The 19,574-nt window shown below is 37.7% G+C and overlaps 1 long non-coding RNA gene across 4 annotated transcripts in view; it reads left to right on the top strand.

Moving 5' to 3' along the window:
• The window catches only part of LOC124237792 (uncharacterized), a 168,367-nt gene that overhangs the window by 130,569 nt on the left and 18,224 nt on the right, over positions 1-19,574 (top strand). The window contains exon 4 of one of the 4 annotated variants that reach the window (XR_006888133.1): positions 4,820-5,005. The exons of 1 other annotated variant lie outside the window; for it this stretch is intronic. This is a non-coding gene — a long non-coding RNA (uncharacterized LOC124237792). Of the gene's footprint in view, positions 1-4,647; positions 5,006-19,574 lie in introns of those variants that run through there. 2 more of the 4 variants (XR_006888129.1, XR_006888130.1) reach the window with 2 other exon arrangements.

Below are 19,574 nucleotides of genomic sequence, written 5' to 3'. Positions count from 1 at the left end.
TCACAAAAAGGGAAATACTATATAATTCCATATATATAATATATATATGAGTTATGTGAAATACTCAGATTCATAGAAATGGAAAGCAGAACGGTGATTACCAAGAGCTGGGGGTGGAGTGGGGAAGGGAGTTGTTGTTTAATGGGCATAAAGTTTGGGATTTGCAAGATGAAAAAGTTCGAGTTATCTATTTCACAGCAGTATAAATATATCCAGCATTATTAAACCATACACTTAAAAATAGTTAAGATAGTATTTCACAAAAACAAAAACAGAAACAAAGCAGAAAAAAAGGCAAAAAAAATTATTAGGCAAAACTGTACACATTCTCATGATCTCTCTCTAAATAAACCTGAGGGTATGTCTGTTATCTATGGTGAATACATGTTATATACTGATTTTTACATTTTATTTTATTGTAATTATAATACATATACTGTTATTGTATAATCTGCTGAGGCAGGGTTGTATTTTAAAGTAGAATCTTTTTCCTGTGTGTATTTCTCTTTTCCTCTTCTCTCCCTCTTTTACCTCAAGGGCCATGTTCTCTCCTCCAACCATCATAAAAGTAGAAGAAGGGGCCAGCCCGGTGGCGCAGCAGTTAAGTGTGCACATTCTGCTTCGATGGCCCGGGGTTCACCAGTTCAGATCCCGGCTATGGACATGGCACCACTTGTCAAGCCATGCTGTGGCAGGCGTCCCACATATAAAAAAAAGTGGAGGAAGATGGGCACGGATGTTAGCTCAGGGGCAGTCTTCCTCAGCAAAAAGAGGAGGATTGGCAGCAGATGTTAGCTCAGGGCTAATCTTCCTCAAAAAAAAAAAAAATGGAAGCAAAGATTCGAAGCAACTACAGACTTAAGTGCCTGTAAAGATGCCTGCAGGGCTTTTTACAGATATTACATAAGGCCCATTACAGATATTTTATAAAGCCTTGGCCTAGGGAAACGTGGGTTGGGGGTATGGTTAATAGTGATGGGCATTGGAGAGCAAGAACTGATTTTGGAGAGGAATCACCCAGTCTCAAGGATGCAAGTTGGATTCAACATTTAAAAATCATTAATGTAATTCACCTAATTCTCTAAATAAAAAAGAAAACCCGTGTGATCATTCAATAGATGTGGGAAAAGCATTTAATAAAATTCACCATCCATTCTTGATACAGACTCTCAAGAATCTAGGTATAAAGGGGAACTTTCTCAACCTGATAAAAGGTTTCCTGAAAAATTTACAGCTAACATTATATTTAATGATGAAAGACTGAATACTTTTCCCTTAGACTGGGAATAAGGATAATGTGTCTGCTTTCATTTCTTCTATTCAACATTTTACTACAAGTCATAGCCCTTTCAATCAGTTCAAAAGAAGAATAAAAACCCATACAGATTGTAAAGAAAGAAGAAAAGCACAGAACACATCATCGTCTATGTAGAAAATGCTAAGAAACCTACAAATAAAGTACTAGAACTAATAGATGATTTAGCAATGTAACAGGATAAAATATCAATATACATTAGCAAAGAAAAATCAGAAAATGAAAAACCAATGCAATTACATTAACATAAAAGTATTAAATTCGAAGAGAAAAATTTGATAAGAAAACTTTCCATGACCTATACACTGAAAGCTACAAAATATTGCTGAGCGAAATAAATGGAGATCTAATAAATGGAGAGAATACTGTGCTCAGAGATTGGAAGACTCAACATTGTTAAGATGACGATTCTCCTTAATTGTTCTATAGATTCAACAGTCTCCATCAAAATTCTGGAAGGCTTTTTTTTTTTTGGCAAGAATTAACAAACTATTTCTAAAATTTATATGGAAACGTAAAAGATATAGAATAGACAAAACAATTTTTTTGTATCATTCTTCCAATCACTTATTTTCTTTGTTTTTGAAGATTTTGCTTTTTTCCTTTTTCTCCCCAAAGCCCCCCGGTACATAGTTGTATATTCTTAGTTGTGGGTCCTTCTAGTTGTGGCATGTGGGATGCCACCTCAGCATGGCTCGATGAGTGGTGCCATGTCCACGCCCAGGATTTGAACTGACGAAACACTGGGCCTCCTGCAGCAGAGCGCACAAATTTAACCACTTGGCCACAGGGCCGGCCCCTAGACAAAACAATTTTTAAAAAGAGCAATGGTGAGGGCCTTACATTGATGATGAATTGGACTCATCAAATTAAAAACATTTGCTCTTTGAAACACACTATTAAATATTGAAAAGGCAAGGACAGAGACTGGGTTAAAATATTTGAAAACCATACAAATCCAATGGAGGACTCATATCTCGAACATAAAATGAGTTCTTACAACTGAATAATTAGAAGACGAATAACCTAATAAAAATGGGCATAAGAGTTAAACATCATCAAAAATGTTGTATGGATAGCAAATATATATATTAAAATGTGCTAAATGTTGTTAGTTATTATGGAGATACAAATTAAAACCACAATTAAACACCCACTAGATTAGCTAATATTAAAAATCTTAATCACACCAAATAATGGTGAAAATGTGGAATAGTTGGGAATGTAAAATCTTACAAGTGCTTTGGAAAACAGTTCAGAAGTTTCTTTAAAAGTTAACTCTGCATCCAGCATACAATGCAGCCGTTATATTCTTATGTATGTGCCCAAGAAAATGAAAGCATATTTACAAAATCTTGTATATGGATGTTCATAACAGGGTTATTCATAATAGCCAAAAAGTGGAAACTTCCCAAATGTCCATAAACTGATGAATAGATAAATAAATGTGGTATATCCGTATAATGGAGTAGTCTTCAGCAATAAAAGGGAATGAAGTACTGGTGCATGCTACAACATGGAAGAATTTTGAAATATCATGCTAAGTGAAGGAAGCCAGTCACAAAAAACACATCTTGTAAATTCCATTTATATGAAATGTCCTGAAAAGGCAACTCTATAGAGATGGAAAAGATTAGTGGTTTTCTAGGGCTGGTGATGTGAGATGAGGAGTGGGGAATGAGAAGTGACTATTAATGGGTATGGGTTTCTTTTTAGAGTAATGAAAATGTCCAAAAATTAGACTGTGGTCATACTTGCACAACTCTGTGAGTATACTAAAAACTTTGAATAGTGCGTTTTAAATAAATGAATTGTATGATCTAAAAATCATATCTCAATAAAGCTGTTTGAAAAGTTCAACATACATCTATCACATGAGCCAGTCATTCTATCTATATACTTACCCAAGAGAGTGAAAGCGTATTTCCAAACAAAGATTTGTACATAAATGTTCATAGCAGCATTATTCATAATAGCCACAGCCTGGAAATAATCCAAATGTCCAACAAAAGGTGAGTGGGTAAACAACTCATGGTATATGCATACAGTATACTACTACCCAGAAACAGCAAGGAACCGTTATTAACACCTGCAACAACATGGACGAAAATTAAAATAATTTTTATGAGTGTAAAAAGCCAGACAATAGAAGATGTACTGTATGATTCTATTTATATAAAAGTATAGAAAATGCAATCTAATCAATAGTGACATTGAATTATGAAAATGTCAGCAATTACTGGGTACAAATGTCAGAGGAAAATCTTCACAGCTGACTTTCGAGGATGTGCATTTACCTGTGTGGATTTCTCATTCTCCCCTCAGTTTCTTCAGAGAAGTCAAAACTACATGTTCCTCTTTCCCCATTTATTTTTCCTTGTCCCTGTATTTCTTGAGCTGTTTTCATATTATTTCTTTTCTTTCTGTGAAATGTTTCTTTTCTTTTTTTGATGAGGAAGATTGGTCCTGAGCTAACATCTGTTGCCAATCCTCCTCTTTTTGCTTGAGGAAGATTGTTGCTGAACTAACATCTGTGCCAATCTTCCTCTACTTTGTATGTGAGATGCCACCACAGCATGGCTTGATAAGTGGTGCACAGGTCTGTGCCTGGGATCCAAAGCCACAAAACCCGGGTCACTGAAGTGGAGTGTGTGAACTTAATCACTACACCATCAGGCCAGCCCCTGAAATGTTTTTTTAAAAAAACTTGGGACCACCATAAAGATGTCTGTTTTTGCCTGACAGTTATACCACAGGTAGACTGTCCAGTTAAGTTGAGAAGAGTGACTCAATAGCTTGTATTTGTTTTTAAAGTTGAATTAGTCCTGGATAAGAGTTGCCTTTTTCTTTTTTTTTTTAGGAGTTAGTCCTTGACCACTAGTTTGATACAGTCTCTATTTTGGGCGACCTATTTCACTAGCAAACCTGTTACTCTCCGTGACTAACTGTTTAAGTGCTTATAATGGAAGAAATTGCTTTTCTACATAAAAAAAAAGAGGAAAACATGAGGAAACTTTTGGAGATGTTGGAAATCTTCATTATCCAGATTATGGTGATGGTTTTACAGTGTGCACATATGCCAAAACTCACGAAATTGTATATTTTAAATATGTGTCTATACTATATATAAACTCTACTTCAATAAAGATATATAGACATTTTAATTATAAAGGTAAAAACAACATCTGTTGATTTGTTGATTATTTCACTATATAAGTAGAAATTATTTGACAAAATCTGCCATCTATTCCTGATTTTAAAAAATAAGGATAAGTAGAAATAGTCCCAATTACCATAATTATTGCAGCAGACACTATGTTTATGTTTATCAGATTGTTTTGTTTTCTTCTTGGGCCAAGAGGAGCCATCTCACAGCTTGTTGCTGGGCGGAGGCATATGAGTATGGAATGGAATATGTACAGAAGTGATGCACGCTACTTATAGGCCCAGAACCAATTAACTCCCCATGAGATCCTCCACTTCCTGTCTTCCCTCCACTTCTAGACAAATGCTGAGGATCCAATCGATGAATCCAAGGCAGAGCCACCAGACCGATGAAACCTGGGTCTCTGAATCCTTTTATGGAGAGCTGATTTCCATCCTGGAATGAACCGTAATGTGAGCAAAAAATAGGTTTTATCCTGTTAACTTCCTGGGAATTTGGGGTTTCTTGTTACAGAATTAGCCTTCTCTGATTGATACAGATATCAAAAAGTCAAAATAAATAAGAATAAACCTAGTGTGAAATATACATTATTATTTTTAGTATATTATTATGTAGTATTATTTTTAGAACAGTTTACAATATTATGAGGAATGTAAGAGAAGTCTAAAGTAAGTGGAAACATACACTCTTCTTTGATAGGACAACTCATATTGTAAAGGTGTAAATTTTCATAAATTAATCTATAAATTTTGATTAAAAGTAAAGTTAATTTGGAAAAGTAAGTCTTCCAAATAGAGAGAATTTTTTAAAAGAAAAATAGGTACAAGTTGATAGGAATCAGTTCTATTAGATATTGAAACTTATGAAACTATGTGGAACTAACATAAGAGAAAAAATATATATCCAGAAAATCAATGAACATAAGTTCATAAAGTCTATGTTGAAACTTAATGTTACAATAATGGAAAAAGTCTGATACTGGAGACAAAATTGTATCCAAACAAATCAATAGTGGTAAAGTCCATAGAAAGGACTTTCTTTAAATGATAGATATGGTAGGTGAAATCAGTCATGGTAAAAGGGAGTCAATAAGGTTAAAACAGCTGGATAATTATCTGGAGAGAAGTAAATTAGGAATGTCTACCTAACTCCTTCCACCAGAATAGAGTTTGAATTGATAAAAATTTAAAAACTGAACTGAAAAGTTTTACAAGAAAAGGTGAGAAAATGTATATTTGAGGAAGGCTTGCAGAAAAGAACATAAAACCCAAAAAACCATAATGGAAAATATTGAAAAAATTTGATTGCATAACTATTCAAAGCTTCAGTATGTCATAAATAACACAAAGTTAAAAGACAAATAAAACTGCAGAAAATAGCTGCAAAAATATGACAAAAAACAATTTATTCTACACAATTAGTTCATATCTATTAAAAAAAGGAAAATCGTCAAAGATGTGAATAGTCAATTGAAAAACAATGAAAACAAATGGCAGATAAAATTCAAAATTTGCCCCATATTACTTCTAATTGAATAAGTAAAAATTAAAACAAAAGGTACTTTTTCTCTCAGATTGGTAAAAGTTAATTTTCTTATGCTGGAGAAAGTGTGGGAAAACTTATGCTTTCCTACACTATTGAGAATAGTGGTAATTTTGCAAATTTTCAGAAGGGAATTTTAGAAATATTTATTTTAGAATGTTAATACCCTTTGATCCAGAAAATCTGTTGTAGGAAGTTGGCCAATAAAATAAAATATCACAAAATTATTCTGTATTGTAAGCATAAGAGTGCTTATTGCAATACCATTTTTAATAGCAAAATACTGGCTATAACCTGAATGTCCTTTAATATGGGCCTCATTAATCAATTTATTATATTCATTCAATGAAATATTATATACCTGCTCTAAAGCTTAGTTTAAATATAATGATACGAATAATTAAGAATCAAAATGTGGACTTGGACTTCTAGTCAGAATGGAATAATAGAGAACAGATGCTCTCCTCACCCTTAAACAGTTGGAAAATTGGACAAAGTAGATGGAGCAATGGTTTTCAGACGTTGGGTCACAGACAACACATGATTTTTATCCCTGAGAGAAGGGGAACAAATGAAGTAGGTGAACCCTATGAATTCTTATTTTCTGTCTGGAGGTAACCTCTGCCCTGCAATGCTGGGAGGGAGAACCTGGACAGAGCCTGGAGGTGTTACTGAGTTCAGGAGGCAGGCATGGGAGTTTGAGAAGTCAAGGTGGTTAGAATTTCCTGGCAAGGTACCAGAGAGAAAGGAGCTTGCAATGACAGACTTCAGATATCTGTAGTGGGGTCTTTTAAGTTTTTGGCTGAGTACTAACCTGTGTATATGCAGGAGGAAGACTACCCAAAGCTGAGGAAAGAACACCCAGAAGGCAGTAGGGTTAGCAATTCTTGGAACTCACATGGGAGTGAGAAGAGTGTGTGATTCCAGTAGCAAAGTGGAGAGATCTCTTATTGTGCAGGGCATTTGGTAGATCCTCAAGAGCCATTGCTTTACTACGTAGGCTAAAATATCCTGGACTGTAAACTGCTCTGGACCTGACTTAAAAAATCTTATAAAAGTGCCTCAAGAAGGTACAACTGACTCTACATAACTTAAAAACATACAACAATAAAGTCAAACACTATTTATAGAAATACAACAAAATCCAGTACTCAAAAATGTAACATTAACATTTAAACTGTATGTTATCCAATAAAAAACTAGCAGACATTCAAAGAAGCAGGAAAATATGACCTATAATAAGAAAAATCAAGCAATAGATACAGACTCAGAAATAACACAGATGATGGAATTAGGAGACAAGGACATTAAAATAGATTTTATAAGAAGAAGATCCAAGATGGCGCCGTGAGTAGTCCTCTTTGTCTCTCCCCCTTCGAGTCTACAATTATTTGGACACTTATCGCTTGACAAAGGATATCCAGACAGCATCTCAGGACGTCTGAGAGACCCACGCAACTATACATCGGAAGGCGGACGGACTTTCCTCCGGGAGGATGTGGAAATAGGTGAAAACTCTCCGACCCCGACGAGCAGCCTAGTACCTGCAAGCGGCTTTCTTCCAACGGACGCCCCCAGAGGATCTACACACATCTAGGGCAGGAGCGAGCACACAACAGAGGAGCGACGGTGGAAACAGGTGACCAGAACCCTACCTAAACCCCCCGCAATTACTCCTAAACACAGAGGGAAACTTTGGAGTTGCACACCTGAGCCCGCAGGGAGAGTCTCTCCCCGTCATCGGCGGGGAGACCCCGCCTGGTGTTCACGGCGCCTGGAGGGTCCCAGAGAGAGTCGCTGAGGGTACGGAGGTCTCCCAGCTGCCATTGCCTGCCCTGTGGGACTAGGGATTGCCGGAGATCTCGGAGAGGACCGGGGCTGGGGGAAGTTTCAAAGGCCGGTTCTGCGACCCAGAGGGGAAGCGCAGGAGTTCCGCCCGGGCAGCAGACAAAACTCTCTGTCTGCCATTAGCAGAGGGGCCACGCCGAGCATTCACGGCTCCGGGAGAGGCCCGGAGAGAATCCCAGAGGGCGGGGCGACCCCCAGCTGCCGTTGCCCACCCCGTGGGACTTAGGGATAGCCGGAGATCTCGGAGAGGACCGGGGCTGGGGGAAGTTTCAAAGGCTGGCTCTGCAACCCGGACGGGAAGCGCCGGAGTTCCGCCTGGGCAGCAGACAAAACTCTCTGTCTGCCATTAGCAGAGGGGCCACGCCGAGCATTCTCGGCTCCGGGAGAGGCCCAGAGAGAATCCCAGAGGGTGGGGCGACCCCCAGCTGCCGTTGCCCGCCCCATGGGACTAGGGATTGCCGGAGATCTCGGAGAGGACCGGGGCTGGGGGAAGTTTCAAAGGCTGGCTCTGCGACCCGGACGGGAAGCGCCGGAGTTCCGCCCGGGCAGCAGACAAAACTCTCTGTCTGCCATTAGCAGAGGGGCCATGCCGAGCACTCACAGCTCCGGGAGAGGCCCGGAGAGAATCCCAGAGGGCGGGGCGACCCCCAGCTGCCGTTGCCTGCCCCATGGGACTAGGGATAGCCGGAGATCTCGGAGAGGACTGGGGCTGGGGGGAGTTCCAGAGACCCAGCTTCGTAGCCTAGGGGGAAACCCTACAGGCTCACAGCAGCCTTAGGGAAAGCCTCTGCACAGCACCAGTAGAAGGCACCCAGCCACCAGCCACAAGGCTGGAAGACCCCAGGGCAAAAGCAGCATAGCTAGGTGAACTAACCACAGACTGTAGAAGATCCCAATAGCTCTCCTGCAACCCATAGAGGACAAGTGAGATTTTGTGGGTGCCGACAGCAACGGAGCGACAAATATAAGTGATCCCACCCCAGGCCGCTGGAAAAGCCCATAACACCATTGCAGACCCCAAGGAGAGAGCACATCTAGGTGGGCTGCAACAGTAGGCACCAGCAGCCTGAAGCCCCCCTGTGACGACCCCCACAGCAGAGGAGGGAATCCAAAGGGCCACTGTGGCTACGAGGAGGGGCCCAGGCCCAGTTAGCAACTGCGGACAGGGTTCCTGGTTGGTGCAGTATAAACAGCTGCTCCCCCACCGCAGCAGCTGAAACAAGTGAAAGGAGCAACTAAACTCTATCTCCATGCGGAGGCACAAATCAACAACATCAAGCAATATGAAAAAATACATTAAATCTCCAGAACAGAAAGAAAGCAACAAATACACAGAAAACAATCCCAAAGAAAATGAGATATATAACCTAAATGATGATGACTTCAAAACAGCCATCATTAAAATTCTCAATGAGTTAAGAGAGAGTTCTGACCGTCAACTCAACGAGTTCAGGAGCTATGTCACAAAAGAGTTTGATACGATAAAGAAGAAACAAACAGAAATATTGGAAATGAAGAACACAATAGAGGAGATTAAGAAAAATCTAGATGCTCTGAACAGTAGGGCCGATAATATGGAGGAAAGAATTAGCAATTTGGAAGATGGCAATATAGAATTGCTGCAGGCAGAGGAGGAGAGAGAAGCAAGACTAAAAAGAAATGAAGAAACTCTCCGAGAATTATCAGACACAATTAGGAGATGCAACGTAAGGATTATAGGTATACCAGAGGGAGAAGAGAAGGAGAAAGGGGCAGAAAGCCTATTCAAAGAAATAATGGCTGAGAACTTCCCAAATCTGGTGAGGGAGATGGATCTTCAGGTGACAGAAGCCAATAGATCTCCAAACTTTATCAATGCAAGAAGACTAACTCCACGCCATATAGTAGTGAAGCTAGCAAAAGTCAACGACAAGGAGAAAATACTAAGGACAGCCAGGCAAAAGAAACTAACCTACAAAGGAACCCCCATCAGGCTATCAGCAGATTTCTCAGCAGAAACTTTACAGGCTAGAAGAGAGTGGAATGATATATTCAAAAATCTGAAGAACAAAAATATACAGCCGAGAATTCTCTACCCAGCGAAAATATCCTTCAAATACGATGGAGAAATAAAAACTTTTGCAGATAGACAAAAATTAAGGGAGTTCATTGCCACAAAACCTCCCTTCAGGAAATCCTCAGGAAAACCCTCACTCCTGAAAAATCCAAAAAAGGAAAGGGGCTACAAAACCAAGAGCAGAGGAGATAAGTAGAAGGACAACAACAGAGAGTAGCAGCTCTACATCAGAACAGATTAAACCATGGGACGAGAAACAAAGGAAACTGAAGAAAAGCGGAAAACAAGACACAAAATGGTAGTGGTAGGCCCCCACATCTCAATAATCACTCTAAATGTAAATGGATTGAACTCCCCAATCAAAAGACACAGAGTGGCAGGATGGATCAAAGAACAAGATCCAACAATATGCTGCCTCCAGGAAACACACCTCAGCCCCAAAGACAAACACAGACTCAGAGTGAAGGGATGGAGAACAATACTCCAAGCTAATAATGAACAAAAGAAAGCAGGTGTCGCTATACTAATATCAGACAAGGTAGATTTCAAAGCAAAACAGATAAAGAAAGATAAAGAGGGACAGTATATAATGATAAAAGGGACTCTCCACCAAGAAGACATAACACTTATAAATATATATGCACCCAACACAGGAGCACCAAAATTTGTAAAGCAACTCTTAATAGAACTAAAAGAAGACATCAACAACAATACAATAATAGTAGGGGACCTCAACACACCATTAACACCAATGGACAGAACATCCAGACAGAAAATCAACAAGGAAATAATAGAATTAAATGAAAAATTAGACCAGATGGACTTAATAGATATATATAGAACACTTCATCCAAAAACAGCAGGTTACACATTCTTCTCAAGTGCACATGGAACATTCTCAAGGATTGACCATATTTTGGGAACCAAAGCAAACATCAATAAATACAAGAGAGTTGAAATAATATCAAGCATCTTTTCTGATCATAATGCTATTAAACTAGAAATCAACTACAAGAAAAAAGCAGAGAAAGGTGCAAAAATGTGGAGACTAAACAACACGCTTCTCAACAAACAATGGATCATTGAATAAATTAAAGAAGAAATCAAATTTTATCTGGAGACTAATGAAAATGAGAACACGACATACCAAAACATTTGGGATGCAGCAAAAGCAGTCCTAAGAGGGAAATTCATCGCAATACAGGCCCACCTCACTAAACAAGAAAAAGCTCACATAAGCAACCTCAAACGACACGTAACAGAACTAGAAAAAGAAGAACAAACAAAGCCCAGAGTCAGTAGAAGGAGGGAAATAATAAAAATAAGAGCAGAAATAAACGATATTGAAACAAAAAAGACAATAGAAAGGATCAATGAAACAAAGAGTTGGTTCTTCGAAAGAATTAACAAAATTGACAAACCCCTAGCCAGACTCACCAAGAAAAGAAGAGAGAAATCGCAAATTAATAAAATTAGGAATGACAGAGGAGAAATCACAACAGATACCAATGAAATACAAGAGATCATAAGAGAATACTATGAAAAACTATATGCCAACAAATTGAACAACCTGGAAGAAATGGACAAATTCCTAGACTCCTACAATCTCCCCAAATTGAATCAGGAAGAAATGGAGAATCTGAATAGGCCAATCACAAGTAAGGAAATAGAAACGGTAATCAAAAACCTCCCCAAAAATAAGAGTCCACGACCAGACAGCTTCTCTGGAGAATTCTACCAAACATTCAAATAAGACTTAATACCTATTCTCCTCAAACTGTTCCAGAAAATTGAGAAAGATGGAGAACTCCCTAACACATTCTATGAAGCCAACATCACCCTGATCCCCAAACCTGACAAGGACAACACAAAGAAGGAGAACTACAGGCCAATATCACTGATGAACATAGATGCAAAAATCCTCAACAAAATTTTGGCAAACCGATTACAGCAATACATCAAAAAGATTATACACCATGATCAAGTGGGATTTATACCAGGGACACAGGGATGGTTCAACATCTGCAAGTCAATCAACGTGATACACTACATCAACAAAATGAAAAACAAAAACCACATGATATCTCAATAGATGCAGAGAAAGCATTCGACAAGATCCAACACCCATTTATGCTAAAAACCCTCAGTAAAATGGGTATAGAAGGAAAGTACCTCAACATAATAAAGGCCATATATGATAGACCCACAGCCAACATCATACTCAATGGACAAAAAATGAAAGCCATCCCTCTGAGGACAGGAACAAGACAAGGGTGCCCACTTTCACCACTCCTATTCAACATAGTACTGGAGGTGCTGGCCAGAGCAATTCGGCAGGAAAAAGAAATAAAAGGAATCCAAATAGGTAATGAAGAAGTAAAACTCTCGTTGTTTGCAGACGACATGATCTTATATATAGAAAACCCCAAAGAATCCACAGAAAAACTATTAGAAATAATCAACAACTACAGCAAAGTAGCAGGATATAAAATTAACGTGCATAAATCAGTAGCATTTCTATACACTAACAATGAACTAACAGAAAAAGAACTCAAGAACTCAATCCCATTCACAATCACAACGAAAAGAATAAAATACCTTGGGATAAATTTAACCAAGGAAGTGAAGGATCTATACAATGAAAACAACAAGACTTTCTTGAAAGAAATTGATGATGACATAAAGAGATGGAAAGACATTCCGTGCACATGGATTGGAAGAATAAACATAGTTAAAATGTCCATACTACCTAAAGCAATATACAGATTCAATGCCATCCCAATCAGAATCCCAAGAACATTCTTCACAGATATTGAACAAACAATCCTAAAATTCATATGGGGGAACAAAAGACCACGAATTGCTAAAGCAATCCTGAGCAAGAAAAACAAAGCCGGTGGAATCACAATCCCCAAATTCAAAACATACTACAAAGCTACAGTGATCAAAACAGCATGGTACTGGTACAAAAACAGGTCCACAGATCAATGGAACAGAATTGAAAGCCCAGAGATAAAACCACACATCTATGGACAGCTAATCTTCGACAAAGGAGCAGAGGGCCTACAATGGAGAAAAGAAAGTCTCTTCAACAAATGGTGCTGGGTAAACTGGACAGCCACATGCAAAAGATTGAAAATTGACCAGTCTTTTTCACCACACACCAAAATAAACTCAAAATGGATCAAAGACCTAAAGATTAGGCCTGAGACAATAAGTCTTTTGGAAGAGAACATAGGCAGTACACTCTTTGACATCAGTTTCAAAAGAATCTTTTCAGACACTGTAACTCCTCAGTTGAGGGAAACAATAGAAAGAATAAACAAATGGGACTTCATCAGACTAAAGAGCTTCTTCAAGGCAAGGGAAAACAGGATTGAAACAAAAAAACAGCTCACTAATTGGGAAAAAATATTCACAAGCCACTTATCCGACAAAGGGTTAATCTCCATAATATACAAAGAACTCACACTGCTTAACAACAAAAAAACAAACAACCCGATCAAAAAATGGGCAGAGGACATGAACAGACATTTCTCAAAAGAAGATATGAATATGGCCAATAGACACATGAAAAGATGTTCATCATCGCTAATCATCAGGGAAATGCAAATCAAAACTACACTAAGATATCACCTTACACCCGTTAGATTGGCAAAAACATCCAAAACCAAGAGTGACAAATGTTGGAGAGGTTGTGGAGAAAAGGAACCCTCATACACTGTTGATGGGAATGCAAACTGGTACAGCCACTATGGAAAACAGTATGGAGATTTCTCAAAAAGTTAAAAATAGAAATACCCTATGACCCAGCCATCCCATTACTGGGTATCTATCCTAAGAACCTGATATCAGAAATCTCAAGAGTCCCTTGCACCCCTATGTTCATCACAGCATTATTTACAATAGCCAAGACGTGGAACCAGCCTACATGCCCAGAAACTGATGATTGGATAAAGAAGATGTGGTATATATACACAATGGAATACTACTCAGCCATAAAAAAAGACAAAATTGGCCCATTCACAACAACGTGGATGGACCTCGAGGGCATTATGTTAAGCGAAATAAGCCAGTCAGAGAAAGACGAACTCTATATGACTCCACTCATAGGTGGAATTTAGTATATTGATAAGGAGATCTGATCGGTGGTTACCAGGGAAAAGTGGGGGTGGGGGGAGGGCACAGAGGGGGAAGTGGTGTACCCACAACATGACTAACAAAAATGTACAACTGAAATCTCACAAGGTTGTAATCTATCATAACATTAATAAAAAAAAATAGATTTTATAAGTATGCTCCACATGTTCAAGAATGTAGAAGAAAGCCGTAACATGATGAGGAGAGAAGCAGAAAATTAAAAAGAGACCTCGATAGACATTCTACAGATGAAAAATACAATATTTGAAATTAAAAACAGATTAGATGGTATATTAGTTTGTTAGGGCTGCCATACTGAAGTCCCACCGACTGGGTGGCTTAAACAAGAGAAAGTTGTTTTCTCATGATCCTGGAGGATAGAAATCCAAGACCAAGGTGTTGGCAGGATTGGTTTCATTCTGAGGCATCTTTTTCTTTGGCTTACAGACAGCTGTCTTCTTCTGGTATCTCCCATAGTCTTCCCTCTGTGTCCTAATCTCCTCTTCTTATAAGGGCACCACTTCAATGACCTCATCTAACCTTAATTTCCTCTTTAAAGTCTCTTTCTCCCAATACAGTCACATTCTGAGGCACTGGGGTTAGGACTCCAACATATAATTTTGGCTGAGGCACAATTCAGCCCATTACAGATGGGCTTAACAAGAGATTAGATGCTGTGGAAGAAAAGATAATGAATTTGAAGACAGCAATAAAGCTATTTAAGATGAAACACAGAGAGGAAAAATGAGTGGAAAAAATAAACGGAGCATAGGTGAGCAGTAGGATAAAATCAAGCAGTTTAATTTATGTGTAATTGGATAGGGACATAGAAAAAGTCTCTGAAGAAATAATGGCTAAAGCTGTTTGAAATTTAGTGAAAACGATAAACCCACGGATCAAAAAACTCAGTGAATCTCAGCAGGAGAAAATCACGCCAAACATTATAATCAAATTGCTGAAAACAATTAACAAAGAGAAAATTTTGAAAGCAGCCAGAGGAAAAAGATTCATTATATACAGATGAACAGACTACAAGTGATTTCTTCTCAGAAATTTTGCAAGTCAGAAGACAAGACATCATTAAAATTCCGAATGAGAAAAATCTATCAACATAGAATTTTGTGTCTGGCAAAAGTATCTTTCAAAAATGAAAGAAGAGTAAAGACTTTTTTAGACAATTAAAAGCAGAGAAAAATTAATTATCAGCAAACTTGCACTACTGTTAACTTCAGGTTTAAAAAAATACCAGATGGAGGGGCCGGCCTGGTGGTTAAGTGCTCACATTCCACTTCAGCAGCCCGGGGTTGGCTGGTTCAGATCCTGGGTGCAGACATGGCACCACTTGGCAAGCCATGCTGTGGTAGGCATCCCACATACAAAGTAGAGGAAGATGGAGATGGATGTTAGCTCAGGGCCAGTCTTCCTCAGCAAAAAGAGGAAAATTGGCAGCAGATGTTAGCTCAGGGCTAATCTTCCTCAAAAAACAAACAAAAAAAAAACAGATGGAAATTTGGATTGATATAAAGGAATAAAGAACACTGCAAATTCTAAGAATATGGGCACACATCAAATACTTTCTTCTCATTTTTAATTTCTTTGATAGATTGATTATGTTAAACAAAGATAATAAAGCTCTATAACATATGAAAAAGTGAAATGTATAATAAGAATAAAAAGGACAGAATGGGGGAAATATACATGATGTAGCCTAATATTATTTGGTGTAGACTATGATATGTGAAAGCCATATAGTAAATACGAGAGTCATCACTAAAAACCAAAAACAAAGACATATGCTAATAAGCCAACCATTTGAGATAAAAACAGTCAAAGTACAACAGACTGTATATTTCTTTTGGAGAAATGTTGTTTTGAGAGTGTGAGAAGACATTAACTGTGATTATATTTAGAGCAATAAACTCTAGGTGGAGAGACATAAGTATTTTTTTGCATTTCATTATGTACTTTTTTGTACTCTTTGAATGTTCTTCCAATAAAGAATTTATTAGTTTTAGATTTATTTATTTTTTAATGAGAGCTATTAGCTGGACCTATGGGCCATTTTGTTTTCTTTATACTTTCCTCACTTAAAAACTAATCACTGTCTGGCCTGCCATGGTGGCCTGGTGGTTAAAGTTGGCATGCTCTGTTTCAGCAGCCCAGGTTTGGTTCCCAGGCGTGGACCAACACCGCTCATCTGTCAGTGGCTGTGCTGTGGTGGCAGCTCACATGCAAAAAAAAAAGAGAAAGATTGGCAGCAGATGTTAGCTTAGGGCGAATCTTCCTCAGCAAAACAAAGACAAATCATTGTCATTATTAAAAAATACACATTAAAATAATTATGCACGTCTTACATTTTGACACTCATAGTATAACAAAGGGATAATTATAACCCTACTTCAAATATTAAAATTCTAGGCCATTTATGAATAAATTTACTTGAGTAAATCTTCCCTCAATATGCATATATTGATCTTCTACTTACTCCTTTTGGTTTTATTCAATATCTGACAGGAAAAAAATATAAAAGATCACATGTGTAATTTGACCAGATTACAAAATATTATTTGTTGATAAAAATGCTCTTAAATTGTTTGAATAAAACAAAGTCCACTGAATTATGTATGAAATGTCCATTTACCATTCTTAAGCCACTACTTCCTGGGAAAGCACTCATTTCGAGATGACAACCACAAAGCTTTCCAAGAAATATGTGACAAACAAGGATCTGTTCCATTCTTGCATCCTTTAGGTAAGGGAAAAGCCACCATGGGGACTCTAGAATCTAAATGCCACTCCAATGGAAAGAATATTGTCTTGGGCATCTTTCCTGCCCTGATAACCACATATAATTTTGATACATATTTCTGTTTTGTCTCCACATCTACAATGAAGTATAAACCCGTAACACAAAGAAACCATATTTGATTTGATATAATACATCACAATAATGAAATTTTTATGCTGATTTTATCAGATCATGTGGCTGCAAATGGAAATAAGTATGTGAAACACTATTTTAATAGATCAAGGTATAAATCCACATCATTATAAGTAGAATTATAAAGCACATAGCTTTAATTTCTCCCTTTGAACAGAAAATAAAGATGCATTTTTGTCCTTCTTTAGTTTACCTCCTGTTCATAAGAGTGTTTAGAGAGGTATGAATGTGGACAACAGACAATTATTGTTTAGGTCTGTTTCTCGACCTCGTTCCCCAAACAAGTTCTGAGGGGAGAAATTGAAAAAGAACAGTGTTAATAGTTTCTAGGAAAACTCTAGAATAAGTACTGAGCTGACTTTACCTGAGTACGGAACATCTTCTGCAGAAACTTCATATTGTGAATTTCATGTTGTGTCTCAACTCCTTCTTCCAGAAACATAGGAGAAGCTGTAAGTCGAGGAGCTGGGAGTAAAAGGGGTGAAGATCCTGAACATATCTTCTATTATGTTACATCTTCTGCAAATATACCGTCCAGTATGATATGTTCTATTTGCTCATTCATTTATTAATTTAATTACAAAACACTAATGAAATATCTACTGCAATGAAGGACTTCGTACACCACATTAGGAACCTTGAACTTCATTCCACAGGCAATAGGGAGCCACCAGTATGTTTTAAGCAGGAGAACTACATGGTCAAATTTGTTTTCTGCAAAGATTACTCTGATAGTAGAGTGGATGTTTGATTGGAGAAAGATCACTTTAACCAAAGAAAAATGTAATTGGAGAATATTGCAGTGTTCTGCTAGTCAATAATTAACCCGTGTAACCAGACAGTACCAGTGGAGGTGGAAATAAGTGAATTTGGGGATACTTAGCAGGTTAAAGCAACAGGCAATTTGAAAGGTGAGTGGAGAATGGAGGGTAGATGTGAAACAGGGAGAGCCAATGGTCAGTTTCCGATTAGGGGAATGGGAGACTGGATGGATGAGGAGCCTTTCACTGAGAGAGCAAAGATAAAGAGAAGAGAAGATTTGCTGTGGAGTGGAGAGAATTGCTTTAGTTTTATGCATGTATATATACTTGTTTGAGAAACCTGTGTGATATTTACGGGGAGAAATCTAATGGGCCGTTATCAGCCATGATCATTTATTTTAAATAGCATTGATTATTTTTCTCTGATTTGAAAAGCCATATATGTTCTTTGTAGATGGTTTGGGGGGAAAAAAGGAGAAAGGAGAAAATAACACTCATCTATAAATTGTCTATCCTGATACCACAGCTCATGAGGCTAATGTTTTGAAGTATTTCTTTCCAATTTTTTTCCATTGATTTTTTTCACAAAGTTGGGAAATACTTTTGTTTCTTAATGAAAATTTCCCATGTAATTAAACATTATTCTAAACATGATCTTTTAACATTTTTTATTAATTAAAAAATTTATAAACAGTAACACTCATCTGATGTATAGTTTGTGACCTTTGACAAATGCATAGAGCTGTGCAACCACCGCCGTAATCAAGTCACAGAGCGGTTCCCTCCCCACCCCCAGCAAATTCCCTTATACTTCTCCTTTGTAGTTAATCCCTCTACCAGCCCCTAAAACTAGCAACCACTAATTTATCACTAACCAGCAATTAGCATTTTGTCCTTTTCCATAATATCAAATGATGGAATCATTTGAGATTTACCCATGTTTTTGCCTTCTATTGCTGACTTCCTTTTTACGGCTGATTAGCATTTTTCTATATGAAAGCACCAGGGTTTATTCATCCATTTACCAACTGAAGGACATCTGAGTTGCTTCCAGTTTTCAACAATTATGAATAAAGTTGCTAAAATATTCATACAGGTTTTTGTGTGAACGTAAGTTTCATTTTTCTTGGGTAAATATGTAGGAGTGGGATTGTTGGATCCTAAATGTAAGCCTATATTTAGATATATACCACACTGGCAAGCTCTTTTCCTAAGAGGCCGTATCATTCTACTTTCTCACCAGCAAGGTGTGAGAGTTCTGTTTGCTCTCCATCCTCATCCGCAGTTGGTATTATCAATATTTTTAAACCACTTTAATAGGTGTGTAATGGCATCTCACTGTGGTTTTAATATGTAGTTCCTTGATGAGTAATGATGTTGAGCATTTTGTCATGTGCTTATTTGGATCCATATATCTTCTTTGGTGAAGTGTCTATTCAAACCTCTATCCCATTTTTTTTTAAATTGGGGTTGTTTTCTTATTATCAAGTTTTCATAATTTTTTACATATTCTGGGTCAACTCCTTTGTCAGGTATGTGATTGGCAAATATTTTGTCCCAGTATGTGGCTTGTTTTTCATTCTCTGAACAGGGCAAAGTTATATTTTGATAAAGTCAATCTATAATTTTTTTCTTTTATGGACTGCGCTTTGGGTGTATCTCAAATCTCTTTGTCTAATCCACAGTCACAAAGTTTTTCTCTTGCACTTTCTTCTATATGTTTCATAGTTTTAGCTTTTACATTTAGATCTATGTATTATTTTGAATTGATTTTTATGTACAGTGTGAAGTATGTATTGAGTTCA

The sequence above is a fragment of the Equus quagga genome, chromosome 4, assembly GCF_021613505.1.
Source record: "Equus quagga isolate Etosha38 chromosome 4, UCLA_HA_Equagga_1.0, whole genome shotgun sequence".
NCBI classification, from domain to species: Eukaryota; Metazoa; Chordata; class Mammalia; order Perissodactyla; family Equidae; genus Equus; species Equus quagga.
Note: the sequence above shows the minus strand (reverse complement) of the source record. Positions and strands in the feature narration are given on the sequence as shown.